At 43.8% G+C, this 23,317-nt stretch overlaps 1 protein-coding gene across 2 annotated transcripts in view; it reads right to left on the bottom strand.

Annotated features, from left to right (window-relative positions):
- The window catches only part of LOC126092118 (GMP reductase 1-like), an 89,249-nt gene that overhangs the window by 8,576 nt on the left and 57,356 nt on the right, over positions 1–23,317 (bottom strand). The window lies entirely within an intron of this gene.

Here is a 23,317-nt window from a genome sequence, read left to right as displayed (position 1 = left end):
CCACTTTAGATGACCTGTGATGGATCTTGCTTAGGATGCCCCTCATTTCTGTGCGTGATGTTAGATAATCAAAGACCCAGTGAAGGACATGTTTCAGCTGTTCCAGTCCAGGGTGATAACGGGTGATTTTGGGGGGGGGGGGGGGGGCAGTCCTTTGTAATTGATTCTCTGGGGTGGTGGGAGGACTGGGGGTGTGTGAGGATTTGGCATGGGAAATCTGTTTATGGAGTACGATTGGTTGGTAGTGCCCGTCAGTAAAGGTCCTCGAGAGGCCTTAACATACTGGGCAAGGGATTTTGCATCACTACAGGTGTGTGTCCATGCGTGGCCAGGCTGTATGGGAGTGATTTTTTGGTGTGGAAGGGATTTCAGCTGTCAAAATGTATTTACTGTTGGTGGTTTAATACAGACAGAGATGTAGTAGAGCCATCAGAGATGTGGAAGTCAATATCCAGGAAGATGGGACATTGAGTTGAGGAGAACCAGATGAAGTGGATGGGAGAGAGGATGTTGAGGTTGTGGAGGAATGAGAATAGGGTGCCCTGGCCCTTAGTCCAGATCTTATCATCAATAGACCTGCATCATCTCTGTTAACCCCTGTCCCCTCCCCCTCCATGTCACTGCCCTCAAACTCCACATCGCCTTCATTGTGTGCTGCACTCCAATGGCTCCAGTACCCATGCATCACATGCCTTGCCTGTGTATCTGCCATCCCTCCCTTGTGTCCCAGAAGCAGCAAGTATTCTTTCTCTTGTGTGTGCCTATCAATGACTCAACATTCGGCTATTCGATGTGTGGTCACCTGTACTTCTAAATTATTTACATTTTACCAGAACTTTCCTACATATTTATTTTGAGAGAGGTGTGTTATGATTTGAGTGTATATAATACAGGGTGTTTATAAATTAATTACACAAAAGTAACCTTTAATTGTTAAAAATAAATAAATAACTTACAGAAATTCTTAATACAGTATATCTTCAAGTTTTATTCCTGCCTTTCACTGTTATTTCCCGATGTCCCACCATGCGGCATGCATGAATGAGTTTTTCGAACAGTCACATGGAGTTTTATAACATCACAAGTCCTAATTAAAAGACAAACTGATATTAATTGGTACAATCGTTTTACTGAAACTGGCTGTGTATCATGTAGGGCACTGAGTGAGGGCCTGCCAACAGTATCTGATGCAGCAATTGAAGTAGTGTGGCATTCTTACATTTGTAATCCGAATAAATGAGCGACATGTGCCAGCTTTGAACTGAATGTGCTTAATGTCACAATATGGCAGGTATTACAGGAGATGTCTGTCTTTCAAACTGGAACTGTTGCAAGTTTTTAACAGAAAGCGACAAAGAAAAAAGAGCTGAGTTTTGTGTAGAAATGTTTAACAAAATGCAGATTGAAGATGATTTTCTTAATAAAATTGTGTTCAGTGATGAAGCCATCTTCAACAGCTGTGGTAAACTGAATGGGCAAAGATATATGGGACTTGCCTAAGGAAAATATTTTTTGTGTTGTAAGCTGTAACAAGATTTATGATCCTTTCTTTTTTGCCAAGTGAACTGTAACTGGTATTTCATACCTGGATGTGCTTGAATGTTATAAAATGCCTTAATTACAACAGACTATGGGCAAAGAATTTATTTTCCAGCAAGATAGCACACCACCACAGTATCCGTGTGAATTTGTTGCATATCCCCATAGGAATGTGCTGACTTGGATTGGATGTGATGGAACAATATCCAGACCACCACAATCACCTGCCTTAATCCCAGTGGACTTCCATGTGTGGAGTTATATTTAAGACAGTGTATGTTCCTCCACTTCCGGGAAACATTGATTAGCTGTGACAACAGATAACACAAGCAGATGCCACCAAAGATCAAGTCTTGCTTCGCAGCATTTGGCATGAAATTGATTACAGATGGGACATTTTTCATTTTAGAAAAGGTAGCCAAAATGAAGATTTGTCAATAAAACTTGAAGGTATACTGCATTCAGTTCCGTATTAAACATTTCTGTAAGTTATTTTCCTTTTTTGCAGGGCTGGAGGGAAGGTTCAGATGGATAGAGCTGGGGATGGACAGAGAGAGGGGGCAGGAGGGGATAGATAGGGAGAGGAAGAGATGATAAAAAGAGTTGGAGGGAGAGGAGGAGATGGACAGGGATAGGGGGATGAGGGGAATGAAGGGATGACAGAGACAGGAAGAGCAATGTTTGTGTTGAATACATATGTAAGCTACTTCTCAGGGAAAGATACTAGTGTCTCATATAAATGTATGTGTGTATATTCAACATCAAAACTACTGAATCAATTTCAACTAAACCTGATACATATACCCCTTACTCAATAGAAGCACTGTGGGGATAATGACCACCTACTTTTTAAAGGATTAGGGTGGGGATGAACAAAAAGCATAATACACCACACACAAATATAAGTACCAAGAGTATATTCGTCCAGTATTTGAGATGAGAGGACTGAGTGACCTGCAACAAATTTTACATATAATTTCAAACCTATCCTAAACATTTTCTCGCTTACATGCTTAACATCAAATATTTAACACATTAACTCATTTGTAAAGTAATCAAAAGTTCAAAGCTGTTTTATATAGAAGAGTTTGATACTTTAAAGAATTGGAGGTTTACTGCTTACTTACTATCTGGAAAGAAGCGCTGTGATGTTAAGAATCACCTGCACCCCATTTGGGTGGGTATGAAAAGGGGGTGACACTGAAGAATACCTCACGAACACCTGGGGCAATTTCAACCAAATATGGTAGGTACATGACTTATTTTTTGTATAGTTATACTGTGGGAGTGAGACTCCCCACTATCTCTAGGAGTTGGGGTGTGGATGAGAAGGGGTGATGTAAAAATGTTCAAAAATGACCTGCTGATATTTATTTCCAGTATTTAATTGATATGGGCTACTTTTAAAAGTATGTAGTGCAATTTGTCTCTTACTTGCGCTCTTCAGTGTGTCAAACAGGTTGCAAGAATGAGCACTGCAGCGAGCCAATAATTTTGTCAATGTGTTTCCAGATCTAAGGTCAAGCCTCAGAGCTAAGTACCACAGATTTAACATCCACTCTGGAGTCATATGGTGTAAAACAGTTGTGAATCAGACATGCATGTGTGCAACGTATGTGACATAAGTATATGTTTAACATCATCTGCTAATCTCCTGGATCGATTTCAACCAAACTTTATACAGTTACTACTATCTGGAAATAAGTACTGTGGAGGTTAAAAACCACCAAACTCTCACTGGGACGGGGGTGATGGACAGAGGGGTGGGAAGAGGAAATGGACAGAGAGAGGAGGAAATTGGCTAATACAAGGCTGGAGTAAATGAATACCCTGGAAACAATGGGTTTCTCAAACAGTAAATTTTCATGCTCTTCTGAATTATCATAAAAGGCCTATTTAAAAATAAACTATGGTGTACAGTATAGCTTGGTTTTTGTCAAATTTAAAAACAGCCTTGCCCTCACTACTAAACAGAAAGGATACTTGCTCCAATCCTGTGTTCAAATGCTCAGTCTATCACACTGTTTTGCAAGCTGTTTCTTTACTCTTAATACCAAACAGTCCTGTTGCTCTTTTGTGTTTTACATATATTTGTTCTACTGATGGTCAGACAAGATCACAGACTAGAGACTGCAGAACTGACTGGACCTCATATGCATGTTGAACCATGAAAACCTTCTGTAAAAGTTTAGTATCACCAACTAAAGGTGAAGGTCATACGGTTGTTTTGCCATGCCATGTTCTAATGAAGGAATCAAGGTATTTTGAGCAATATCAAGCTTGCTGTTGGAGTAGTTGCGTAAGATATAAAATGAATGTACAATGTTTGGTCTGATCAGATTTTAGAGCGAAGAGCAGATTTGGGAAAAGGGGGCGGGGGGGGGGGGGGGGGGGGGAGTCCTTAAACTCATCTGCAGCAAGAGGCACAAACCACTTCCTCCCTCCATTCCCTAGCCCAATCACCAGCTGATGCAGTGTAATAAACAACACCCCTCTAGACTGGTGCAAGTGAAGTCAGTACAAATAAAAGAGGTAAGGATCAAACTCATACCAAACATCAGGAAGAGGCAAATGAGAATAAAACTAGATAAAAGACCACACCAGCATATTGGTCTGACACAGCTTACGGGCCCCTGGTAGGCCTTAGCAGGCTGCAAGAGATACAGCCACCCCGTCCCAGATCCAGTACAGTCCAAACACTGCAGCTGACAATAAACCTCATCTTCTCAAAGAAAGCATAAACCTGTTTTACTGTTCTTTCATTGTTGACCACTATCACAGATAAGAAACCTTTAAGATCCCACATTTACTGGAGCTCTAGAAGAGGGTACTCCACACACTATGCATTATGACACCATGAGTCAGATGAATTGTCTAGTATGGAGAGAGCATAAAATTGTGGCCTCCATGAATGGAAGGAGGAAAGCCACAGGCCAATGGTCTCCTTGTTGACATGCAGTTTTTAGAGGGACAGGTCGACTCCATTCCCTGTTCCAGCAGTGACAGGCCACCTTTCACAGATGCGTTCGTATGTCAGGACTCAATACTCCCACTGCCAGAGTCAGTCGAGTGGTCACCTCCCTGGTTAGGCAATCACCCATCTCATTCCCCAGGGATACTAATATGACTCGGGGTCCAGTGCAAGACAAGTGAGATGCCACAGAGGCTGAGATCATGTAAAACTTCCCAGAAAGTAAACTCTATTGGGTAGTGTGTATTTATTTATTTTGTTGTGATTAGTCTTCTGATTGGTTTGGTGTGGCCTTCCATGAATTTCTCTCCTGTGCCAGCCTTTTCATCTTAGAGTAGCACTTGCAACCTACACCCTCAGTTGTTAGCAGGATGTATTCAAATCTCTATCTTACTCTACAGTTTTACTCCCTACAGCTCCCTCTAGTGCCATGAAAGTTATTCCCTGATCTTGTGATAATGTCCTATCATCCTGTCCCTTCTTCTTATCTGCCTTTCCCTATATTCCTTTTCTCGCTGATTCTGTGGAGAAACTTCTCATTCCTTACCTGGTCAGTTCACCTAATTTTCAACCTCAAGTGCTTCGATTTTCTTCTGTTCCAGTTTTCACACGATACAATATTGTGCTCCAAAAGTACATCCTCAAACATTTCTTCCTCAGATTAAGGCCTGTGTTCGATACTAGGAGACTTCTCTTGGCCAGGACATCACCTTCGCCTGTGCTAGTCTGCTTTTTACACTTGCCTTTCTTTGTCCACCATGGGTTATTTTGCTTCTGAGGTAGCAGAATTCCTTCACATTGTCTACTTCATGATCACCAATTTTGATGTTAAGCTTCTTGCTATTCTCATTTCTGTTCATTGTCATTACTTTTGTCTTTCATAACCCACATTCTGTAGTCATTAGACTGTTCGCTCCTTTCAACAGATCCTGTAATTCTTTTTTACTTTCACTCAAGATAGCAATGTCATTGCTGAATCTTATCATCAATTTTCTTTCACCCTGAATTTTAATCCCACTCTTAAACCTTTCTTTTATTTCCATCATTGTTTCTTCAATGTGTAGATGAACAGTATGGGAAAAAAATTACACCCCTGTCTCTTCGTTAGTGTTTTTTTTTTTTTTTTTTTTTTTTTTTTTCATTGTTTCTTCAATGTGTAGATGAACAGTATGGGAAAAAAATTACACCCCTGTCTTACAGCCTTCGTTAGTGTTTTTTTTTTTTTTTTTTTTTTTTTTTTTTTTTTTTTTTTAACGTCCCGTCGACAACGAGGTCATTAGAGATGGAGCACAAGCTCGGGTTAGGGAAGGATGGGGAAGGAAATCGGCCGTGCCCTTTCAAAGGAACCATCCCGGCATTTGCCTGAAACGATTTAGGGAAATCATGGAAAACCTAAATCAGGATGGCTGGAGACGGGATTGAACCGTCGTCCTCCCGAATGCGAGTCCAGTGTGCTAACCACTGCGCCACCTCGCTCGGTACACAGCCTTCGTAATACGAGCACTTCACTCATGGTCTTCTACTCTTATTGCTTCCTCTTGGTTCTTGTACTTCCTGTACATTACCTGTCTTTCTCTACAGCATACCCCTATTTTCCTCAGATTTTTGCACATCTTGCATCATTCTGCACAGTCAGACCTGTCTTGATTTTTCTTCAGTCTTTCTTTCATTATCGATTGCAATGTCAGCACTGCCGTTCTGCTGCCTTTACCTTTCATAAAGCCAAACTGATCGTCATCTATCAGACCCTCAGTTTCCTTTTCCATTCTTCTGTACATTATTCTTGTCAGCAACTTGGATGAATGAGCTGTTAAGCTGATTGTGTGGTCTTTGGAATTGTGTGTATTATTCTTCCCAAAAACCTGATGGTGTATCACCAGTTCTACATACCAACGTGAATAGTCATTTTGTTGCCACTTCTCCCAATCATTTTGGAAATTCTGATGGAATGTTGTCTGTCCCTTCTACCTTACTTGATCTTCATCTCTCTTAAATTCTGATTCTAATACTGAATCCCTCCTCTCTTCCCTGTTGACTCCTTTTCTTCTTCTATCTACTCTCTCATCTGCATTTAACACTGGAATTCCCACTGCACTCTTAATGTTACCATCCTTGCTTTTAATTTCATCAAAAGTTGTTTTGACTTTTCTAGATGCTGAGTCAGTTCCTCTAACAATCAATTCTTTTTTTATTCCTTCACATTTTTGTGCGGCCATTTCACCTTAGCTTCCCTGCACTTCCTATTTATTTCATTTCTAAGGAACTTGTATTTCTATATGCCAGAATTTTCCTGAACATTTTTGTACTTTCCTTTTTTTTCATCAATCAACTGAAGTATTTCTTCAGTTACCTATGGTTTCTTTTCAGTTACTTTCCTTGTGGCTTTGTTTATCTTTTCAACTTCTGTGGTTGCTCTTTTTAGAGATGCCAATATCTCTTCAACTGACATGCCTACTGAGCTATTCCTTATAGCAGTACCTATAGCCACAGAGAACTTTGGGCACTTCTCTTCACATCTTAGTATTTTCATATCCCACTTCTTTGCGCACTGATTCTTCCTGGCTAGTCTCTTAAACTTAACCTATTTTTTCATCATTGCTATTTGTGATTGGAGTCTGTATCTGTTCTTGGATATGCCTTACAATCCAATGTCCAATTTCGGAATCTGTCAGACCATCATGTAATCTAACTAGAATCTTCCCACGTTTCCTGGGATTTTTGAAGTATAGTGATTCTTGAACAGAGTATTCACTATTGCTAACTGATATTGCGGGACTTTGTCACTCTTTTCCTCTGTCATTCCTACTATCTAGCCCATAGTCTTCCATAAGATGATGATCTACTCTTGCCTCTATAACCCATTCAGTATCCTCATATACTTTCTCTACCTCTTCATTTTCTGCTTGCAGTGGCAGTATCTACACCTGAACTATTGCTGTCCATGTGGTTTGCTGTCGATTCTGATGAGAACAACCCTTTCACTGAACTGTTTACAATAACTCACTCTCTGAATACCTATCTATCCATATCAAATCCTACTCCTGTTATAACATTTTCTGCTGCTGTTGATGTTACCCTATACTTATCTGACCAGAAATGCTTATCTTGTTTTCACTACACTGCCCCCCCCCCCCCCCCTCCCTGTAATGAGATTAAACCTTAGCATTTCCCTTTTCATATTTTCTAACTTCCCTACTACATTCAAATTACTGACTCCTAGAATATTATCCTTTCGGTTTTATTCCATCTCTCTCTCTCTCTCTCTCTCTCTCTCATGGTCACCTTCCCCTTGGCAGTCCCCTCCTGGAGATCCAAAAGGAGGACTAGTGTGGAATCTTTTGCCAATCAAGAGATCATCATGATAGTTTTTCAGTTACATGTCCTCTGGATCCACATTATGAGTCCCTAATACAGTGGTTTCCATTGCCGTCTGCATCCTCATACCTTTGATCATTGCTGATTCTTCAGGCTTTTAGGGGCAGTTTTGCACCCCTAAGGGCAAGATATGTCCAAACATCTGTCCACTCCTCTACCCTTCAGAATGAGGGTGACACCTTGTGTCGAAAGTCTTCTGCACCTGTTGCTGATTTTTATTCAAAATTCAAGTAGTGGCACGGTTTGAACCAACCCAGGACTGAGGAGGTTTTGATTACTAGTCAAAGACGTTACCCCTAGATCACAGCAGTTGCTAATAGCCTGCAGACTACTCACTGAGACATTGTATATCAAAATTTGGTTCATCTACGTCTACATCTATACTCTGCAAATCACCATGAGATGCATGGCAGAGGGTACTTTCCACTATAGCAGTTATTAGGGTTTCTTCCCATTCCATTCACGTATGGAGTGCAGGAAGAATGAATGACAGAATGCATATGTATGTACAGTAATTATTCTAATCTTATCCTCACAATCCCTATGTGAGCACTACTTATGGGATAGTAGTATATTTCTAGAGTAATCATGTAAAGCCGGTTCTTAACACTTTGATAACAGACTTTCTTGTGATAGTTTATATCCCTCTTCAAGAGTCTTCCAGTTCAGTTCCTTCAGTATCTCTGTAGCACTCTCCCACAGATTAAACAAACCTGTGACCATTCATGCTGCCCTTCTCTGTATGCATTCAATTTCCTCTGTTAGTCCTATTTGGTACGCGTCCCACACCCTTGAGCAATATTCTAGAACCGATTGTAGGAGTGTTTTGTAAGAAATCCCCTCTGTAGACTGGTTACACTTCCCCAGTATTCTATCAATAAACTGGAGTCTACCACCTGCTTTACCCACAACTGAACCTGTGTCGTCATTCCATTTCATATCCCTACAAAGTGTTACATCCAGGTATTTATATAAGTTGGCTTATTCCAACAGTGACTCATTGATATTATAATCACAGGATACTATTTCTTTTTTTAATTTTGTGAAAAACACAATTTAACATTTCTGAACATTTAAAGCAAGTGACAGTCTTTGCAACATTTTGAAATCTTATCAAGATCCAACTGAATATTTATGCAGCTTTCTTTCAGATAGTACTTCATTATGGACAATTGCATCATCTGCAAAATCCTGATTAATATATTGTCTGCAAGATCATTAATATATACCATGAACAGCAATAGTCCCAATACACTTCCCTGGGGCATACCCTAAGTTACTTCTACATCTGATGATGGCTCTCCATGGTGTACCTCCAGGTAAAAAGAAAGGATCTGGCAATAGCTTGTGAAAATGACACAGATCTCTGGCAGAGAATGTATTCCTGGTTGCTCATATAATTCAAAGTGTATCCTGTCCTTCTGGTATCTCTACAGCCTTTACCACAGATGAGTTTGGTACCTTAGGACTCACAGATAACAGAGAGAAAGATGTGTTGATGTGAAATGGGGCAAACAGAAATTTAAAAGCTGTGCAGTAGATGTAACCTCTTAACCTATGATACAGGTAGAATAAGAGGGAGGGGGGGCACATAAAGTCATCCAATGGATACAGTCGAGTGGAGAGAGAAAAAGATTGTGTATAACTTATTTACATTTAAAGATCTCCACAGAGGATTTCCAGTCAAATTCCAATTTGGAGTTATACCCTAGATCAAGCATCAAGAGGCAAGAGGCAACACTCATGGGGAAATGGGGAAGGAAAAAGAATTTTGTAGTTCGGTTAGTTAGGGAATTGGCAGACTGTGGAGGCATAGTTAAGCAGTAGGTGGTAGTACAGAAACCATCTAGATAGGAACCCAGACTCCACCAGAAGACGGTCACCTGACCTTGCTTAGAAAGTCTCAGTGGCAAGCCTTACCACACGACAGTGTCTTGAGTCTGGTAGCCTCAATGCTGATAGTGTCACTGAACCCACTGAACCACACACTTGGGATCCATGGTCCAGCCATGGTAAAACTTAAGAATTTAATAGTGGTGTGACCCAAGCCCACAGAGGTATGACCGAGAAGTTTAGTCTCTGCAGTCAGCTTAATTTGGGCTGATGGATGTGCGACAGCTACACAGCTTATTGCAAAAGAGTATGCCCACAAAACAGGACTGTACATCTGCTTCAAGATGCTGAGTTTCTAGTTAATATTCTAAGTTGGGGTAGATCCTGGTGCACTGGTTGAAGTTCAAGACTGCTTTGGCATGGGAGAAATGAAAATCATGGTCAAGGGCCCAGACCAAGCTCTCTGAATGACTCTTGGACCTGCCACTCAGTGAGGGCATGGACAGAGCTGTACCAAATGCGAAAATCATCTACGATGATGGCAGGAGTAACCATTGGTCCCACATTAGCACACAAGTCCATTGACAGTTCTGAGGAAAAGGGAGATGTTGAGGACGGAGCACTGGGGTACACCATTCTCCTACAACTGTGGTGAATTTTGATGTGTTTCGACTAACCTTGAATGACTACTGGGACAAGAAATTTTAGATAAATGCCAGTAACACACCACAAAAACCCCAACCATGGAGAGTGGTCAAGGTATGATGGCAGCAGGCGATGTCACACACTTTATGTAAGTCGAAGAAAATGGCAATAAAATCATGGTGTTTAGTAAGGGCTAGTCATACTGCAGTTTCTAATGTGACCTGATGTCTGATGTGGACCACACTGGTAGGTGGATAAAAGGCTCCTTACATCCAGCACAGTCAATGGATCACAGTCTCCTCAAGTCATTTACATAGCACACAAGTAAGGCTGATTAGTCGGTAGCTATCAGTGGAAGTTGGGTCCTCAAGGATTGGGGTGAAGATCTTCCATCAGTATGAGGGGCATCCACTTCTAAGACAGGATGTTTCATAATGAAAAACTGATAATTTAATTTTTTCTAATCCACAGTCAGGTATCAAATCATTTGATTACAGATCAAGTCAGGTTCTGGGGCTATGTCTTGAGATGAGTTGAAGACACAAAGCATCTCTCATTATTTTGTTAGTAGTTGGTAATATAGCTCTGTACAGTATACAGTAAAGGTCAAGTAGATGTCCTCCAGCCTATCTTTACATGCCTTGAAAGTGGGAGTGTAAGAAGCAGTCACTGATGCAGTTGCAGTGTGGATTGTTGCAAAATGTTGTATTTTGACAAATGAACGAGGGGAAATACCACCATGAAGTTGAATGCTGCGGGTAGTCACGGAGAACTTTAAATCACAGCTGTTTGAAGATTATGAGACTGACCATCAAGGGGTGTAACAGGAATTGTTGAAAATCTTACTGGCAGTCTTGGATTGTTGCCACAATTTCCCCAGGCCAACTTGTGAATAGGATTGCTACATCAGATGCACTGGTAATTGCAGTTGTTACATCATGAACACTGTCAATAAGTCCAGATGGCACAACAGCAAAATCAGCGTTCAAAGTGTGAGTATGCCCTCTAGAATGCCTGATGAGCCTGTCACTCTGAATTGGGTTGGAATGTGGATGAGAGGACCACCAGGTAGCGTTCACAGTTGCAGAGATCATCACATACAGTCTACTGTGATAAGTTGACTAAGTTGGGTGAGGAAAGAGTAGTATCAATGGCTGAGAAAAAGCTGTGTGTTGCACTGAAATAGGTAAGGGATTTGTCATTGAGAAAACAATTCAAAATCATCAAGCAGCTTTTCAGTGAGAATACCCCAACTAGATTGTCTGGAACTCTCCCAGTGAGGGACTGTGCACATTAAAACCCACAAGCAGTGGGATGGGTGTGGAAAGTTGCTGTATCAAGTTAAGCAACTCGGGGTACCATATTTCTGTATGATGTCAGCTACAAGTTGCAAATAGTGAAATAAGTGGTTGTTCAAATAAAAAAGATCACCACCTCCAACACTGTTTGGTGAGGCATCCATTTATTTGTGTGAAGGAACATGCAGACTCCATATGCCCTCTAGGAACTAGCATGTTTCCTACAGTGAGCACAATATGAATGCAGCTTAGGATAGTGATTACCAGGAATAAGGATTTCTTAAAGAGTAATACAGATTTGCAAGATAGAATAACATAGCTGTCGTAGTTCAGGGAGCCGGGAGTAGAACCCATGGGTGTGCTATGGAGGAGAATGAAAAGGCTAGAGCAGTAAATCACGCTCCAGAGTATTCACTTACCACCATCTACATTTGTACAATGTCCAGGAATAGACTGGAGGTCAGTTAGAACAGGGTGATCCAGGGGCCATTGAATCTGTCAGAATCACCTATACCGTGGCGTTCTTTGCCTTTTGAACTTCTGAAGGTTTTTAGGTTTGCAAAGGAATGTCCAATTTCTGATAAGTAACAGAAGATGAGGGGGGAGCTCTACAGCCTGCAGTTTCTTCAGCCGCTGGCTGATGTCAAGTTTACCTGGATCTAGAAAGGAGATTCCTCGGAGGAGTCCCCTCTGCCAGAAGACGCCAGAGAAGATGAATGCTTATCCAGGTGAGAATGAAGGATTGAGGTCCACAATCTTGGTGGAGATAACATGATAAAATGGTTGACACTGCCTCTGATCATGATCATTTCATTGCAGGGTGATGGGTTGATCTGAATGGGCAGCATTCCCCCCCCCCCCCCCCATCCTCCCCCACAGTTGTCATGACAACAGATGAAGGTATTTGTACTACTTTTTAGCAACAAATAGGAAATCGGCATGTGGGAAGGGTGCCAATTCTCACAGCTGACACTGTGTATAGGATAGACACAATGTTTCTATCATGCTGAGTTCATCCATAATTGACACAGGTACACCAAGATGACCTATGTTTGTAATGGATGCATAGCGTATGTGGTGATCTGTAGGATTTGACATCACAAAGGTAAACCATCACTATGTAAATGTTCTCCTTTTCCAGGAGCACCATCTCTTTTAATGCTAGAATAAATGCTCTTGTGACAGCTATTATCCTTTGGTGCCTTCTGGATATGCTGGACCCCTCACCATTCCAGGTTGGCATGTAGTTCTTCATCCCATTGTAATATCAAGTATGAGTAAAAGATAATGCATAGTGTTTTGTTAAAAATCCTATGGAGAGTGACTGGAATACTGCCCAAAGAAGTAAATGAAAATAAGGCTCCAGACTGAGCAAAGTCAAGTTCCACTTTCTTGATCAGGAGGGAGCTGTCCTATATCTTTTGCAATGTTGTCACCTCTCAGTACTTACCTTTTTGTGTCTGGTCATTAGAAAGGTCTCACTATCTAGTCTAGTATAGATCAAGTACAGTGGTGAGTAGGGTTCTCAATGTTGATGTTGCTGTCCATTCCCCACGGCATAGACAGGGTGAGAACACTTTGGGCTGTCATGGTGGGCATCATACAGTTTCAATTATGGTCTCATTTGAGTATATATGACTTACTTCATGGCAGACTATCCACCCTGGTGTCACCCACTAAGATCAGCCACAGTTCCAGTGCCCCAATAGGGATGGGCATTTATTCCTTAGAATGGGTGGAGAATTCACAGTGCAGACACCAGTAGTGCCCCAGTGGAGATGGGCACTTATTCCTTAGACTGGTTGGTTGGTTGGTTTACAGGTGGGAGAAGGGACCAAACTACGAGGTCATCGGTCCCTTGTTCCTAATAAAACAATGCCACAAGTGCGAGAATAAAATGGATGAAACATATAACACAAAATGGAAAGAAAGGAAAAGTCACAAGAACAAAGAAGGCAACGAACACTAAAAGGAACAAAAGAGGACAAGAAAACAACAGAGAGGTTAGAAACAGAAGAGAGTAAAACATGAAAGCAGATTACAGTGGCTAGCCAACCGCGAGAAAAAAAGGGAAAGCCAGCCACTCTGCAACACATTAAAACCTCCACCCTAAAAGCACTAGAGTGGAGGACACAGAGGGGCAAAGGACATGCACTAAAAACTACATAGAAGTATAAAACCCACTCTCACAGATAAAACATAAAACTAAAGCTGCTGTGGAGGCATTGTCACCCAACACCAAAGGCAGGGTGCTGGGAAAGTTAAAAGTCTGCCACAGAGCGGCTAAAAGTGGGCAGTCCAGCAACAGGTGGACGACTGTCATTTGGGAGCCACAGCGACACTGAGATGGAGTCCTCATGACAGAGTAGGTAACCATGCGTTAGCCGCATATGGCCAATGCGGAGCCGGCAGAGGACAACTGATTCCCTGTGAAAGGACTGCATGGAAGACTTCCACACATTCATAGTCTCGTTGATGGCATGCAGTTTGTTGTGTGTGCTGTTATGCCATTCCGTCTCCCAAAGCCTGAAAACCCTGTGGTGTAAGACAAAACACAGGTCACCTACGGAGATGCCTATCTCCAGAAGTGGCGGTTTCCTCATTGCCTGTTTGGTCAGGCTGTCGGCAAATTCGTTGCCGGGGATTCCTAGGTGTCCTGGAGTCACACAAACACCACGGAATGGCGAGACTGTTCCAGGACATAGATGGACTCCTGAATGGACGCTACCAGAGGGTGGCGAGGGTAGCACTGGTCGATAGCTTGTAGGCTACTCAATGTGTCAGTACACGGGAGAAATGACTGGCCAGGGCATGAGCATATGTACTCAAGAGCACGAGATATGGTCACCAGCTCTGCAGTGAAAACACTGCAGCCAACTGGCAAGGGGTGCTGCTCAATATGTCCTCCATGAACATACGCGAAGCCTACATGACCATCAGCCATTGAGCCATCACTGTAAACTGCTTCAGAGCCCCAGAACACATCAAGAATCGAGAGACAGTGACAGCGGAGAGCAGCAGGGTTAATGGAGTCCTTAGGGCCACGCAAAAGGACCAGACGAAGCTGCAGCCGAGGCGTACACCATGGAGGCATACGTGAACGGACTGCGAGTAGAGGTGGTAAAGGGAAGGACTCCAGTTTAGAGAGAAGGGACCGCACGCAAACCACAATCGTGATCCCCGATCTGGGCCACCGACGTGGGAGATGGACTGCCGCAGAGAGGAAAAGGAGATGGTAATTCGGATGCTTAGGGGAATTATGAATGTATACTGCGTAACTGGCGAGCAGTTGTGCACGTCTGATCTGCAGTGGAGGGACACCAGCCTCCACCAGTAAGCTGGTCACTGGACTCATCCTAAAAGCTCCTGTTGCTAATCGAACCCCACAGTGGTGCACAGGGGTGTTGCTCAGGCAACGGAGGGCATTGAGGTGCTGCCAGCACTTCTGCTTACGCTGACGAAGATGAGGGAGCCAAATCAATTGAGCATCCAAAACCAGTCCTAGGAATTGATATGTCTCCGCTACAGTGAGTGGATCATCATTAAGGTAAAGTGCGGGTTCCGGATGAACAGTACAACGCCGACAGAAGTGCATGACACACGTCTTTGCAGCTGAAAACTGGAAGTAGCAGTACGAAATGCAGAAGTCATCTGCATACAAGGTGAGACGGAGGGCCCGACAGCTGCTGCTAGACCATTAATGGCCACTAAAAATAGAGAGACACTCTATACAGAGCCCTGTGGGACTCCATTCTCCTGGATATGGATAGAATTATGGGAGTCACAAACTTGGACATGGAAAGAATGGAACAACAGGAAGTTTTGGATAAAAATCGGGAGTGGTCCCTGGAGACCCCACTCATACAATGTGGCAAGAATATGAGGTCACCAAGTCATGCTGTACGCTTTATGTAAGTCAAAAAAGATGGCAATCAGCTGTTGCCATCTGGAAAAGGCTGTTCGGATGGCAGACTCAATGGACACAAGATTATAAGTGGTAGAGCGACCCTGGCGGAAGCCGCCCTGACATGGAGCCAGCAAGCCACGTGACTCCAGGACCCAACCACACCGCCGACATAGCAGACGTTTCAGCAGCTTACAAAGAACGTTGGTGAGGCTGATGGGCTGATAGCTATCCACATCAAACGGATTTTTATCGGGTTTCAGTACCGGAATGATGGTACTCTCCCGCCATTGCGATGGAAAGATGCCACCGCACCAGATCTGGTTGAAGGTGATGAGAAGATGTTGCTTGTAGTCAGATGAGAGATGTTTAATCATCTGGCTGTGGATGCGGTCAGGCCCAGGAGCTTTCGGGGCAATGTGCAAGGGCACTGAGGAGCTCCCACTCTGTAAATGGGGCATTATAGGATTCACTGCAGCATGTAGTGCGAAAGGCTGGGGTGGGGTGGGGGGGGAGGGTAATTCTCCGACGCAGAGGGCAATCGCGTTTGCGTCGGTACATAACTCGCCATTTATGGTAACACCGGGGACAGCTGTTGGGGCCTGGTACCCGAAAAGATGTTTGATCTTTGCCCAGACTTGGGAAGGTGATGTGTGGCACCCAATGATGGAGATGTATCTTTCCCAACACTCCTTCTTCCGTTGTTTGATATGGTAGCAAACACGGGCACAGAGCTGTTTGCAGGCTATGAGGTGCTCCAGGGAAGGGTGCCGCTGTAGAGCTCACTGATGCTCCTCAATTGCTTCAATGACTTCCGGTGACCACCAAGGGACTGCCTTACGCCTTGGGCACCTTAAAGAACAACGGATTGCATTTTCTGCCACAGAAACAATTGTGCTAGTCACTTGCTCAAGCATCACATCGATGTTACCATGTTGGGGAGAATCAGCGGTGACAGCGAAGGTGAAAGTTCCCCAGTCCACCTTGTTCAAAGCCCAGCTGGGCAGGCATAAGTGTGGCTGATGCTGGGGCAGTGACAGGAAGATGGGGAAGTGGTCACTACCACACAGGTCGTCACATGCTCTCCAGTGGATAGGTGGGAGAAGTCCTGGGCTGAAAATTGATAAATCAATGGCCAAGTAACTACCATGAGCCACACTGAAATGTGTGGTGGCCCCAGTATTTAAGAGGCAGAGGTTGAATTGCGACAGTAAAGTTTCGACATCTCTTCCTCGGCCAGTAAGCATGGTACCACCCCACAAGGGGTCATGGGCATTAAAATCTCCCAAAAGTAGGAAAGGTTTAGGGAGTTGATCAATCACTGCAGCTAATGCATTCAGGGATACTGCACCATCTGGAGGAAGATGTACATTGCAGACGGTTATTTCCTGCATTGCCCTTATTCTGACAGTCACAGCTTCAAGAGGGGTTATAAGGGGCACATGTTCACTACAGACCAAGTTTATGACATAAATGCAAACTCCACCTGACACTTGATTGTCGCTACGGTTCCTGTAATATCCCTTATAGCCATGGAGGGCAGGGGTCCGCACTGCTGGGAACCAGGTTTCCTGGAGGGCAATGCAGATAGCAGGTGTAAAGCTTAACAGTTACCGTAGCTCAGCTAGGCAGTAGAAAAAACCGCCGCAATTCCACTTGAGGATGACATCATGAGACTGGGAAGGCATGGAACATTCAATGAGGCAGTTTATGCCTCAGAGTCACCTGCTGCTACCGATTTATTGCCTGAGCAGTCTATATCCATTGTATCTGAGGGTCTGGCGAGATCTAGGTCCTCAGCAGATGCCAAAATCTCCACCCCATCCTCAACCGCAGAGCTTGTAGGTAGCAGTGGTGAGGGTGCCACCGCAATTTCCTTGGTCTTAAGGGTTTTCTTTTTGGATATCTCCCACTGCTCCTTGGGTTCCCTGACTGGGAGGACTTCACTGGGTCAGTCTCCAAGACTGAGGATGAGCACAAAGCCCTACGAACAGCTGCGTTTGGGCTCTTCAGCCACTGGTGGGTGTCATCATTCCCACTAGAAGAAACCTGGGAAGGGAGTGACCCAAGGGACCCCTTCCTAGCGAGAGAAGCCGAAGAAGACTTACGCTTCTCTGGCTTAGAAGTGGGGACGGACATCCCTGATGGTTGGGGGCGAGGGGGGGGAGGGGTTGCTCCCCAAGTAGGTGGTGCAGGAGGAGGGAAATGCCCCCCGCCATCAAGGGGGCAGGTGTAGTCTTCCAGCTCAGAGATGACCTAGGTTGGTGGAGCTGATGGTGCCACAACTGTTGTAGCGGCGGCGTAAGACAATGTCATATGCACAGGATGCAGGCATTCAAATTTTCTCTTAGCCTCAGTGTAGGTCAGTCTGTTCAGGGTCTCATACTCCATGATTTTCCTTTCTTCCTGGAGAATCCCGCAGTCTGGCAAGCAAGGTGAATGGTGCTCTCCGCAGCTGACACAGATGGGAAGTGAGGCACATGGAGTATTGGGATGTGATGGGCGTCTGCAATCTCGGCATGTCACACTGGAAGTACAGCGGGAAGACATATGGCTGACTTCCAGGACTTAAAGCACCGCATCAGGGGAGGGATAGGCTTTACATCACACCGGTAGACCATCACCCTGACCTTCTCGGGCAATGTATCACCCTCGAAAGCCAAGATGAAGGCACTGGTGGCAACCTGATTATCCTTCAGACCCCACTGGATATGCTGAATGACATACACCTCACCGCTCTAAATTGGCGCGCAGCTCATCGTCAGACTGCAAAAGAAGGTCCTTGTGAAATATGATACCCTGGACCATATTTAAGCTCTTATGGGACATGATGGTTACAGAAACTTCCCCCGGCTTGTCACAAGCGAGTAATGCCCATGACTAGGCAGAGGATGCTGTTTTGATCAAGACTGACCCAGATCTCATTTTCGACAAGTCCTCCACATCCCCGAACTTGTCCTCTAAATGCTCAACAAAAAAATGAGGCTTCATCATCATGAAAGATTCTCCATCAGCTCTCGAACATACAAGGTACCGGGGCAAATAAGATCCACTGCCATCCTTAGCATGACGTTCCTCCCATTTTGTGGCCAGGGAGGGGAGCTATTTGGGGTCGTACTTCTGTGCATACAACCCCAAATACTTCTGTGCGTCCTACCCCCATAAACCATGGACCTTGCCGTTGGTGGGGAGGTTTGCGTGCCTCAGCGATACAGATGGCCATATCTTAGGTGCAACCACAACGGAGGGGTATCTGTTGTGAGGCCAGACAAACGTGTGGTTCCTGAAGAGGGGCAGCACCCTTTTCAGTAGTTGCAGGGGCAACAGTCTGGATGATTGACTGATCTGGCCTTGCAACACTAACCAAAATGGCCTTGCTGTGCTGGTACTGCGAACGGCTGAAAGCATGGAGAAACTACAGCCGTAATTTTTCCCGAGGGCATGCAGCTTTACTGTATGGTTAAATGATGATGGCGTCCTCTTGGGTAAAATATTCCAGAGGTAAAATAGTGCCCCATTCAGATCTCCGGGCGGGGAATACTCAAGAGGACGTCGTTATCAAGAGAAAGAAAACTGGCATTCTACGGATCGGAGCGTGGAATGTCAGATCCCTTAATCGGGCAGGTAGGTTAGAAAATTTGAAAAGAGAAATGGATAGGTTAAAGTTAAATATAGTAGGAATTAGTGAAGTTTGGTTGCATGAGGAACAAGACTTCTGGTCAGGTGAATACAGGGTTATAAATACAAAATCAAATAGGGATAATGCAGGAGTAGGTTTAATAATGAATAACAAAATAGGAGTGCGGGTAAGCTACCATCAACAGCATAGTGAACGCATTATTGTGGCCAAAATAGACACGAAGCCCATGCCTACTACAGTAGTACAAGTTTATATGCCAACTAGCTCTGCAGATGATGAAGAAATTGATGAAATGTATGATGAGATGAAAGAAATTATTCAGGTGGTGAAGGGAGACGAAAATTTAATAGTCATGGGTGACTGGAATTCGAGAGTAGGAAAAGGGAGAGAAGGAAATATAGTGGGTTAATATGGATTGGGGGAGAGAAATGAAAGAGGAAGCCGTCTGGTAGAATTTTGCACAGAGCATAACTTAATCATAGCTAACACTTGGTTCAAAAATCATAAAAGAAGGTTGTATACATGGAAGAATCCTGGAGATACTAGAAGGTATCAGATAGATTATATTATGGTAAGACAGAGATTTAGGAACCAGGTTTCAAATTGTAAGACATTCCCAGGGGCAGATGTGGACTCTGACCACAATCTGTTGGTTATGAACTGTAGATTAAAACTGAAGAAACTGCAAAAAGGTGGGAATTTAATGAGATGGGACCTGGATAAACTGACTAAACCAGAGGTTGTACACAGTTTCAGGGAGAGCATAAGGGAACAAATGACAGGAATGGGGGAAAGAAATACAGTAGAAGAAGAATGGGTAGCTCTGAGGGATGAAGTAGTGAAGGCAGCAGAGGATCAAGTAGGTAAAAAGACGAGGGCTAGTAGAAATCCTTCGGTAACAGAAGAAATATTGAATTTAATTGATGAAAGGAGAAAATATAAAAATGCAGTAAATGAAGCAGGCAAAAGGGAATACAAACGTCTCAAAACTGAGATCGACAGGAAGTGCAAAATGGCTAAGCAGGGATGGCTAGAGGACAAATGTAAGGATGTAGAGGCTTATCTCACTAGGGGTAAGATAGATACTGCCTACAGGAAAATTAAAGAGACCTTTGGAGAAAAGAGAACCACTTGTATGAATATCAAGAGCTCAGATGGAAACCCAGTTCTAAGCAAAGAAGGGAAAGCAGAAAGGTGGAAGGAGTCTATACAAGGACGATGTACTTGAGGACAATATTATGGAAATTGAAGAGGATGTAGATGAAGATGAAATGGGGGATAATGATACTGCGCAAAGAGTTTGACAGAGCACTGAAAGACCTGAGTCGAAACAAGGCCCCGGGAGTACACAACATTCCATTGGAACTACTGATGGCCTTGGGAGAGCCAGTCCTGACAAAACTCTACCATCTGGTGAGCAAGATGTATGAGACAGGCGAAATACCCTCAGACTTCAAGATGAATATAATAATTCCAATCCCAAAGAAAGCAGGTGTTGACAGATGTGAAAATTACCAAACTATCAGTTTAATAAGTCACAGCTGCAAAATACTAACGTGAATTCTTTACAGACGAATGGAAAAACTGGTAGAAGCCGACCTCGGCGAAGATCAGTTTGGATTTCGCAGAAATGTTGGAACACGGGAGTCAATACTGACCCTATGACTTATCTTAGAAAATAGATTAAGGAAAGGCAAACCTACATTTCTAGCATTTGTAGACTTAGAGAAAGCTTTTGACAATGTTGACTGGAATACTCTCTTTCAAATTCTAAAGGTGGCAGGGGTAAAATACAGGGAGCAAAAAGCTATTTACAATTTGTACAGAAGCCAGATGGCAGTTACAAGAGTCGATGGGCATGAAAGGGAAGCAGTGGTTGGGAAGGGAGTGAGACAGGGTTGTAGCCTCTACCCGATGTTATTCAATGTGTATATTGAGCAAGCAGTAAAGGAAACAAAAGAAAAATTCGGAGTAGGTATTAAAGTCCATGGAGAAGAAATAAAAACGTTGAGGTTCGCCGATGACATTGTAATTCTGTCAGAGACAGCAAAGGACTTGGAAGAGCAGTTGAATGGAATGGACAGTGTCTTGAAAGGAGGATATAAGATGAACATCAACAAAAGCAAAATGAGGATAATGGAATGTAGTCGAATTAAATTGGGTGGTGCTGCGGGAATTAGATTAGGAAATGAGACACTTAAAGTAGTAAAGGAGTTTTGCTATTTGGGGAGCAAAGTAACTGATGATGGTTGAAGTAGAGAGGATGTAAAATGTAGACTGGCAATGGGAAGGAAAGCGTTTCTGAAGAAGAGAAATTTGTTAACATCAAGTATATATTTAAGTGTCAGTAAGCCATTTCTGAAAGTATTTGTATGGAGTGTAGCCATGTATGGAAGTGAAACATGGACAATAAATAGTTCGGACAAGAAGAGAATATAAGCTTTCGAAATGTGGTGCTACAGAAGAATGCTGAAGATTAGATGGTTAGATCACATAACTAATGAGGAGGTATTGAATAGAATTGGGGAGAAGAGGAGTTTGTGGCACAACTTGACAAGAAGAAGGGACCGGTTGGTAGGACATGTTCTGAGGCATAAAGGGATCACAAATTTAGCATTGGAGGGCAGCGTGGAGGGTAAAAATCGTAGGGGAGACCGAGAGATGAATACACTAAGCAGATTCAGAAGGATGTAGGTTGCAGTAAGTACTGGGAGATGAAGAAGCTTGCACAGGATAGAGTAGCATGGAGAGCTACATCAAACCAGTCTCAGGACTGAAGACAACAACAACACTTCTGTGCGTTGAACTGAGCTCATGATCAGACTGCTGGTGTTTCACCACCAGCAAGAGATGATGGACTACGCTTCATCGCGTGTCATCCACCCTGATGCCACCTACTTTGACCAGTGGCCCTCCCCACGGGTGTCACCCAGCCGCAGCAAAGGCCACCTGGCAGGATGGCCATTGCCAGGAGTCCCGATGCCCCAGGGCGATGGGCATCTAATCTACCCCAATGCATACGTGGGGAGTTAACGACGCAAGCATCAGCAGAGCAATCCCTGTGTGGTCAGGGGGTTACAACCAACAGGGGACATGGCGTCCCCACCAGAACGGACTGGCTACCATGCTGGATATCAGGTGCAAAGAAGTCTACAGTCATTGTCAACGCAGAAATCGATAGTGCATGGTGGAAAATGCACCCAGGAAGGTGTCCTCACCCAAGAGATGGAGAATGGGCAGGACTGCAATGCGATGATGAGAAAGTGGGCTAAAGATCTCAATGCACGGTGGACATGATGCTTCTTGCAAGGTGCCCTTCCCCAATTGGCTCACCCTTCGAGAAAATTTTGAAGAATGGAGGTCAAACCCTACAGGGGACCATGACATAAAGGCCGAAATGTGTTAAACTCATTTTAGTTGCCTAGTACAACCGGCAGGAATACCTCGGGCCTATTGTGACCCCCAGATCCAGATCCTTAGAATGGGTGGAGAAATTACAGTGCAGACGCCAGCAACGCAGACCTTGTCAGGGGGCTACTTTTTTGTCTGACATGGATGGGTGCTAGGATGGTCATACAAGGGCAGATACCCTTCCCTGCACAATGTGCACATTGGAAAAATTTGGGAATGGCTGTAGCTCATATCTGGGTAAGGATGATAGAGAGATGTTAGAAATAACTGAAGAGCTCATGAGAATACACCAAGATAAGTGAAGCTATACTGTCATCACGAGATCTGGCAATGATAAGAGTGAGTGGGGAACAGAATAGGAGGAAGCAGGAACTGCATTACAGGAGAGACATAGCAGTGGTCTGGAGCCCAACACTTGCTATGCACATATCCAAAAATGAGACATAGGCTCCCTGGGGGTTAATACCCTGGCAGGAATGTCATCTGGATTTGGTGACTATTTTTGAATATTGTGATATTCTCCAGGACCCGCCTGACCAACTGTCATCTGGCAATAGTACCCTCAATAGTAATCCATCTGGCTCTTGTAAACCAGTAGACAGTTGACCATTTTCCACTGACTCTGGGTGACGTGGTTTGGGTACCAGTATGTATGGCATGCCCAATATCTTCTGAACATTCACCCTGTTCAACAATGAAAG

The sequence above is a fragment of the Schistocerca cancellata genome, chromosome 7 (genome assembly GCF_023864275.1).
Source record: "Schistocerca cancellata isolate TAMUIC-IGC-003103 chromosome 7, iqSchCanc2.1, whole genome shotgun sequence".
Taxonomy (NCBI): domain Eukaryota; kingdom Metazoa; phylum Arthropoda; class Insecta; order Orthoptera; family Acrididae; genus Schistocerca; species Schistocerca cancellata.
The sequence above is the reverse complement of the archived record's forward strand: the minus strand, read 5'-3'. Positions and strand labels throughout refer to the sequence as shown.